Raw genomic sequence first — 8,142 nt, forward strand, 5'->3', positions numbered from 1 at the left:
TTTTACCAGCTCTCTGTGTTTCTGTTCAAGAGCTTTGGATTGTATTTGCCCCGAAAAATCCCCAAAATCATGAATAACTTACAGGGTTCTGGCTCAAACACACAGGGCACAAATAAATGGGCAGCACGTAATGTAGCTCCAGTGTATCTGTAAATCTCCAAACGCGCAGCACACATTTATTGTGTGATGATACATTACCGTTTGGATTTTTTTAAAAGAACGTTTGGATTTTTTAAAAGAAGTAATTTTTCTCTGTACTTCATGTGTTGTAAATAAATCATGAAATTACTTTTTGGCTGTTCTATAAGCTTGAGCCACAGAAAATATTTTGCTAGTGCATGGATACTTAGCATGAGCTTTTAATCAACATCAAGATTTTCGGTTTATATGAATTTATAAAAAAAAGTGTTTATATTAGGTTCTGAGACTGGTAATCTTTCCTTGTTGTTTTTTTCACTGTTTTTATGCTTGACTATATTTAAAAATTGTAATGTAAAAAAAAAAATCATATATATATATATATATATATATATATATATATACACACACACACACACACTCTCTGTTTAGAACATTTTTCATGCATTTTAATAGTATATTTTAAACATTAATTATATATTATGTATTTCTATATTTAGTTCTATTTTCTCTATATTGTTTTCAGATCATTGTAACATATTAATTATTAAATATTCAAAAATGTATATAATTTACCAAACTTAAATGAGGTGTTATTGTTTTTTTAATTTAATATAAATAAAAAAATATGAATGCTATAAATTTCAATTAAAAATTGTATGATGGAATATCCTTTTAAGCTTAGCAGGAAACTATCTAGTTGGTTTGGGAGTTTTGAACTTTATTACATTAAAGTGTGAGCAGAAACTGTAATATTACATTTACAGTTTCATTTATGCATTTCAATTTCCAACCTTTTTCAACTATCTTTACTATACAGGTCAAAATACAAATCTGTTATTTTACTCACTTAATATTTAGTGTATATGTCATTTTTCCTTTAAGAATTGCCTTATTAGTGACAGTAAGGAGTTAAGTGACTTACTAAGTAATGCTATATTTAAAACAATTTCTCTGAAATGACTGCAATACCTCCCAGCCTGCGTCTGACTACACCTTCCTTCACTTTCGCTGAGGTCTCTGTCGGATTATGGATTACTACGGAGTTTTATTATCTCCCTCACCCACATGAGCAGTAATGTAGTGTGAAGGGAAGGGGTTGAGAGTTTAAATGAAGACCTCCCGCTGGTTAAGATCTCAGAACGCACACCCCCTTCTCCCTCACTCTCCACATTTGTGTTCCTGCATCTCTGCTTCTAGACCTGGGGGGGGAGGTAGTTAGGGGGAAAAAACGGTACCCTGTGATGTCGCACCACGAGGGGGGCGAGTTTGCCTCCTGTTCTCTTCTTCCTCCTTTGAGACATCCAGGGGCGTCTCTAACCCCCAGCCTTGTTAGTGAGAATGTCTGACTTGGCCCTTTCTCTGTGTCTCACACTTTTTTTTTTTGCACTTTTAGTGTTGCTCCATAGAACCTAGCGTCAGCTGTGATCACAGTCGTCTTTCATATTTTTTTCACAATTCCTTCGACTCTTTTTTATATCTGTCTTTCTGTATAGAGAACACTCCACAACATTTTCTGTCTGCCTCTGCGGCATCATAATCTTCATCCTTGCCGACGTTCATCCAGGGGCGACATTTCTTCCTTTAAGTGAGATGCTAAGGCTATGTCCCATGGATTCTGAGTTCCATTCCTCTTCCTTCATTAAATTTTCTTTTTGTTTCTCCTCTGCAGGCTGGTTTTTGGAAGAATCAGAGGGGGGTCAGACCACATACTCAGAGGGTGGCCATTCTCAGGTTTAGCCTTCAAATAGAGCGATTGTTTGTGGCGTCCCACAATGTTCCACTTATGAATCTTTTGCACGTCCATCTTGGCCTGGGTGTCTGAAGATTAGAAGGCAGGCCTGAGATCTCAAAATAGCATTACATGGCTGTCAGATCAATTTTCACTCTATTCTGCCTGTTTTATTCTTTTCATTCAGTTCTCTTGATCGACCATTTTTCATACAGTATATGAATTTTTCAAATCAGAATGATTTTTATTCCACCAGTAGAGCAGTGGAGTGCAAGGATTTGATGCCATTGAGGTCAAGTACGCACTTTCCTGCAGACAGTTCTCAGATGAGTGAGTTTTTATTTTGCAAGTTTGCTTTCCATTAAAAATGAGGGATTGTTCAACCCAGAATGAAAATCATTTACTCACCCTCAGGACCTTCCAAAAGTGTTTGATTGTCTTGCTTCCATCGAACACAAAAGGAGATGTTAGGTAAGAAAGATGTTACTTAACTCTTTTGTATTCAATGAAACTGAACGGTTACCAAACGCTTACTTTTTCAAGTCTTTATGTAAGGAACAGACTGATTTAAGTTGTTGAATATGTCAAATCTTAATTTTTGCAACTTTAATATGTGCATATTTGAATTTCGCTGTGTTGTGGCACATTATAGGCACATGAGAATTCCATTTTTTTATAAAAATGACGTCTGACATGTCATTAAATATGTGTGAATGTAATTTCGGGGTCCCAGACTGTGTGGGAGTGTCAACATCAGGTTGACTGAAAAAATTGATTAAAAATGCAAGTCGGGAAACATCCTCCTCGCAACAACATGTCCTCTTCAATGCCCAAATAACCAAGAAAGGTACTAAAAGTACAGACAGATTCCAGACAGAAATGAAACCTCACAAATACACAATCTAAAACCTGGACTTGTAATTAATTATTAAAAGAATTACATTTATTTGCTCATTTTTTGTATAAGAATACATACTGTCATGAACACCCTTTAGATGCGTAATGGAAATGAAATGTAAATATGTGTTTACATTTAGCTGGTAGCTTTGAAGCTTTCAGGTGCGGGTACAGATAAATAAGCACATATACATGAGAGAGTAATCTTTCGATTCTACTAAAGAGATGGCATGCAAGAAATTCTGTGATTTGTATGATTAATGGTTTGTGTGTTGTTGAGCGGTGTAGTGCTAGCAGCACTTTGAGATGCATGGTTATTTTCAGTGTCAACAGCAATTTATGGCATATGAAAATAAAAGCAGGAGACCTGCAAAAGGGGAACAGTAAAACAGGTATCTCTTTGCTCAGGCATTGTAGTGATCATCAAACATACATTATACATAGCAAATCACTTTGAGATTTCTGGTATCTGCTTGGTTTAAAGAGGATGTGCTGCTCTTTTACTGCCTGCTGTACATTAGATGACTATAGTCGTAAAATCTCTGCTTACATTGCACTGCCGGCCAAATGTGCCGGGCAACAATAAGAAAATACTCAATGCGGTACAGTTGACTTTCTTACGAGACATTGGGCCTCGTAAATAATATGACTGAACAAACTTGCAAACATACTTAAATTTCTTTTTCAAAGGACAATAATGTCTGGATCGCTGACTCAGAAAGGACCCTTTCTGCTCACTATATCACATTGATGACTTCTGATTGGTCTGAAGTATTTCTAAAAGAATTTGATACAAATGTTTAAAATAAAAAAGTCATTGGACACTACATTGTCCCTCAAATAATCCTCAAGAATTTGGCTAATTCATTCAGAGGGTTTAAACTGCGAACGCAGTTATTTATTGTTAATGTGATATAAGTTTTATTTACTCTGACACCTCTACTAGACAGCTTGAACCAGTGCAGTCCAGTCCTGAAATAATGACTCTATATGAACTTTTTTTAATGAATCAGAAACACAGTGTAACAAGAGTAATCCGATTCTCGAACGAATTACTCTAGGTTCTTAAAGTGAATCAAATTCATCCAACTGAACTATGAGGCTTGAATTACTTGCTGCTTGTTCATATGATTACATGTAATTAAAGATACACATTATGTGCTTTAGTTTTATATTAATGAGTGAATTAATGTTTTACCCCATTTGTTCACACTTTATATTAGGTATCTTTAACTATAAATTAGTTACAGGTTTAATTACATAGGTATTTTTAAAACAACAGTTCAGGTTAAATTTACACACAATAATTGCATTGTTGTAAAAAGTGTTCAGTTGACTTAACTTAATTAAAAGTGAGGTCATTTTTTAAACGCGTTACTCTAAAAAGCTAACGAACTTTTTCAAGAACTGTTTTCAGTTTATTTATCATTGAAGTCATCTCATGATTGTCAATGTAATTTTTCATGTTTTAAATATTTACCTGATGCAATTAACCAACCAGATGCTGTAAAACTAATTTTATTTAAAAGAGGTGTCTGTGTATGTTTTCTATTGATCATAGCAGCAGTAATCCATCAAAAGTGAGAGAGGAGCATCATAACATGGGCACACATCCAGACACTCAGTGTAGACAAGAGGACATTTGGCACATCAGAGCGCTGATTCAGGTGTCTCGGCTGCAGAGGTTCAGTGATACTGTGCAGTCCATTCAAGCAAATCCAGATCAGGATATTCATTTTTTACAACCTGACACGACCCACAAGATTGGGAACTTGATTGTTTAACGCCACTTTTTAACACCAATGTAATTCTTAGTGAGTTCTCCATGTTGTCTTTTGCATATGCAGTTTTATGCACAAGTTTGGGCACCCCTCTGTTGCATGATAATTTGCTCTGTTTTCAAAAAAAGATTGTAGTGATATGCCATTCAGTTTCTAGAGAAAGCTGGATAATGTGATGTTTTTCAGACAAATTAGTGTAACAGTATTGAGTTGTATGAAATAAAATCAAATAGGCTGTGCAAAAGTTTGGCCACCCTTTCAATTGTATTGATTTGAATAACTGGTCACTGAATGCTGATTGATTGCAACATAATTAATAGCATAATTCATTTAATTTTCTAAATGAACAGTAGACTGAAAACACAGGTCATGAAAAAGGACATTCAAGGTAATTGCTAGTTGTGTTTCTCTTTAAGTACAACATGGGGACCTCAAAACAACTCTATAATGACTTAAAAACATAGGATAATGAATCAACATGAATTAGGAGAAGGGTACAAAAAGTTATCACAAAGGTTTACGGTCTCTGTCTCCACAGTCACATTAATAGTTCGAAAAAGGAATAGTCCTTGTGAAGGAAAGATGTATAGGCCAAGAAAAATATCTAAAAGGCAAAGGTGAAGAATGGTCACAGACAATCCACAGACCCCAAGGAGCTCCACGAACATCTTGTACATTGTACATTGTTCCCCTGGATGTGCTCTCAATACAGCTCAATGGAAGCGTGATGCGGAAAAAGCCTTTTCTGCGTACTGCCGACAAGCAGAGTCTTTGAGGTATGCAAAGGCTCATCTGGACACAAGCCAGAAATATTTTGGAATAATGTGCTGTGGACAGATGAAACTAAGATATTATTTGGTCACATCCAGAAGCGATTTGTTTGGAGGAAAAAGAACGAAGAACCTGCTCCCTACTGTAAAATTTGGTGGAAGGTCCATCATGCTATGGGGCACTGTGGCAAGGACATGTACTGGAAACCTTGTCAAAGTTGAGGGTTGCATGGATTTCTCCCAGTATCAGCAGATTCTTAAGAACAATGTTCTAGAATCAGTCAAGAGGTTGAAGTTACGCCGGGGTTGGTTGTTTCAGACGCACAATGATCCAAAGCACTGTTCCAAATCTACCAATAAATTCATCCACAGACACACATACAATGTCCTAGAGAGGTCATCACAGTCCTAAATCTATGGAATGATTTGAAGAGGGCTGTCCACACTCCGAAATCATCAAACCATACTGAACTGGAGACATTTTGCAAGGAAGAATGGTTCAAAATTCCTGCAGCCATAATTCAGAGACTTATCAATAGCTATAAGAAGCGACTAGGCTGTTATTTCAGCAAAAGGAGGCTTTACTAAATATTGATGTGGTAATTCCATTGGGGTGCCCACATTTTTGGACCTGTCTGTTATGACTCTCATTGTGTTGTTTCTGTTGATTCAATACATTTTATTTCAGAACTGAAATCTTACTGTAGTGTTTCCATAAGGTATAAATGATATCCAAATGCAGTTGCTGCTTTGAAAGCCCAGCAGATTATAAACTGAAATTATAATGCACAAACTTTTGCATAAAACTGTATACCTAATGTAGAATGGTTGCATAGTTTCTTCTGTGGGAACAAAAAAATTATATCTTGATGTTTATAATTATAGGTACCTTTACATTTTATTTATTATTTCATCCATTTTACATTTTAACGTTCAAGTCATGCCATTTGAGTGAGTTTTAATTAACAATATATATGTGGTGAGGGAGACTGCGGAAGTGTTTGTAAACCTAAAGTGATCTCTTCTCTGGAGAACGTCATGCTGAGGTTGTTATTGCATCAAGTTGCAGCCACGTGCCCAGGGCTGGTCCTCAGATGAACAGGCCCCAGGGCAATCAATGGACAATAAGCTAATAGGAAGCTAGGCTAATAGTTTCTTCAATAAGACATCCAATAACAAGGGCTTAACTTCCATATGTTCACTTCTTGAGCTGAATGTTTTGCTGTAGTGTATACGTAGCTTCTAGTCTCTGCACTAGACACATGCGGCTATCATGTGCTATTAACAGGTTGTGCTAAGCAGGAAAAGGGTAGACTTGCAAACCTGTGTGCAAATGTGACTAATTACCATGTATGTGTGAGAGTCTGTGGTTTCTTACTCAGGAGAAAAAAAGTCATTTGGACAGAGGAGCGTGTGTTCGGCTGATCTGTCACTGGGGCCAGAGCGTGGGCACTGCAGGGGCGCTGGACAATTACCACAACTCACACGGCATCACCTCAATCAGAAGTGGCCTGGAGCGCCACACTTTACTGTGGCTCTATTTCTGGGTTGGTGCAAAGGTGATACATGCAATGTCCTGTCAATGACAGTTTCTGCCAGATACATTTGCCGAAAGCAATAGCAGTAACAAAAAAATTCTAAAAAGCTCTATGGTAGTCCTGTGTTTTTAGACATGGTTTTTGGTAACGTGGTGATGCCAAAGTCATTTGGACCTGTCCCGGTAGCACCATGATGTTAATTTATGGGAAATGTAAATTATTGAATGTGTATATGTTGAAGTGTAACTCGACGATTTTCAACCCACTTTGTATTGTTTCAGTGTCAGTAGAATATGTAAATGAACAATGTTTACTCGTTCTCCGTGTTACCTGGACCAAGAAATTCATGTTTATTTGTCAGCAAAAGTCCACCAGATGACGCAAAACGCACCACAGCTTTCATGAAAACTACAGACTTCCGACTGTCAGATCGACAGAGGGTTATTAACAAAGCAGTTACAGCATAGGTTTATTACTAAAATTGTACCCTACTTCGTCTACTCTTTAAACAGTATTATGGGAAATATGGGAAAAATATGGCAACAGCTTTCTTACCTGTATGCGCTACCATTTTGCTTCAGGGAATTGGGCGGAACTGACGGAATGGCAGTTTATTTCAGTTTTTCATATTAAAAAAAAATGATTTTGTGAAAAATATGAAATGTGGAAAAATGTGAAATGGGTCCAGGGGACAGCGGGGCTTGTTTTCACACTGGGAAGTTGTCACAAGTATTATATCTGTGTAGGCCTACAACGACGTAAAAAACAACAAAAACAACATTTTTTTTTTTTTGTTTGTTTGTTTTTTGTTACTAATGATGAATGTAGGGTTGTTATGTTTAACACAGTCTCATCCCAAAAAGTCATATAACTGACGTTTTGGGACGTATTTTGACCATACGTCAATATCAGCCTTTTTAGGGCCCCCTTAAACGTCGGAAGATGGCGATCCCGGGCCGTCATACAACTGACGCTTTACCTTTAACGTCAGTTAGGTGATGGGGTAGGTTTAGGGTTAGGTTTAGGTATGGGGTAGAGTTAGGATCCCATAACCTCATCTACCGACGTTTAAGGGGGCCCTAAAAAGGCGAATATTGACGTATGGTCAAAAGACGTCCCAAAACGTCAGTTATATGACGTCTTGGGGTGAGACCGGGTTGTTATGTTTTGTTTTCTGTACAGCACTTTGGTCAACTTAGGTTGTTGTAAAGTGCTAAACAAATAAAGTTGGTATGGTATGGTAACAAAAAAAGGTTCAAACTCAATTGTGAATTGTTTATAAATTT

At 36.9% G+C, this 8,142-nt stretch overlaps 1 long non-coding RNA gene across 1 annotated transcript; it reads left to right on the plus strand.

Annotated features, from left to right (window-relative positions):
- The first annotated feature begins 1,541 nt into the window (after positions 1-1,541).
- LOC120470410 (uncharacterized) lies at positions 1,542-7,674 on the plus strand. The gene is made up of 3 exons (XR_005620513.2): positions 1,542-2,200; positions 2,285-2,341; positions 6,701-7,674. It is a non-coding gene; the product is annotated as an uncharacterized LOC120470410 (long non-coding RNA).
- The last annotated feature ends 468 nt before the right edge of the window (positions 7,675-8,142 follow it).

This window comes from Pimephales promelas, chromosome 4, assembly GCF_988280905.1.
Source record: "Pimephales promelas chromosome 4, fPimPro1.hap1.1, whole genome shotgun sequence".
Taxonomy (NCBI): domain Eukaryota; kingdom Metazoa; phylum Chordata; class Actinopteri; order Cypriniformes; family Leuciscidae; genus Pimephales; species Pimephales promelas.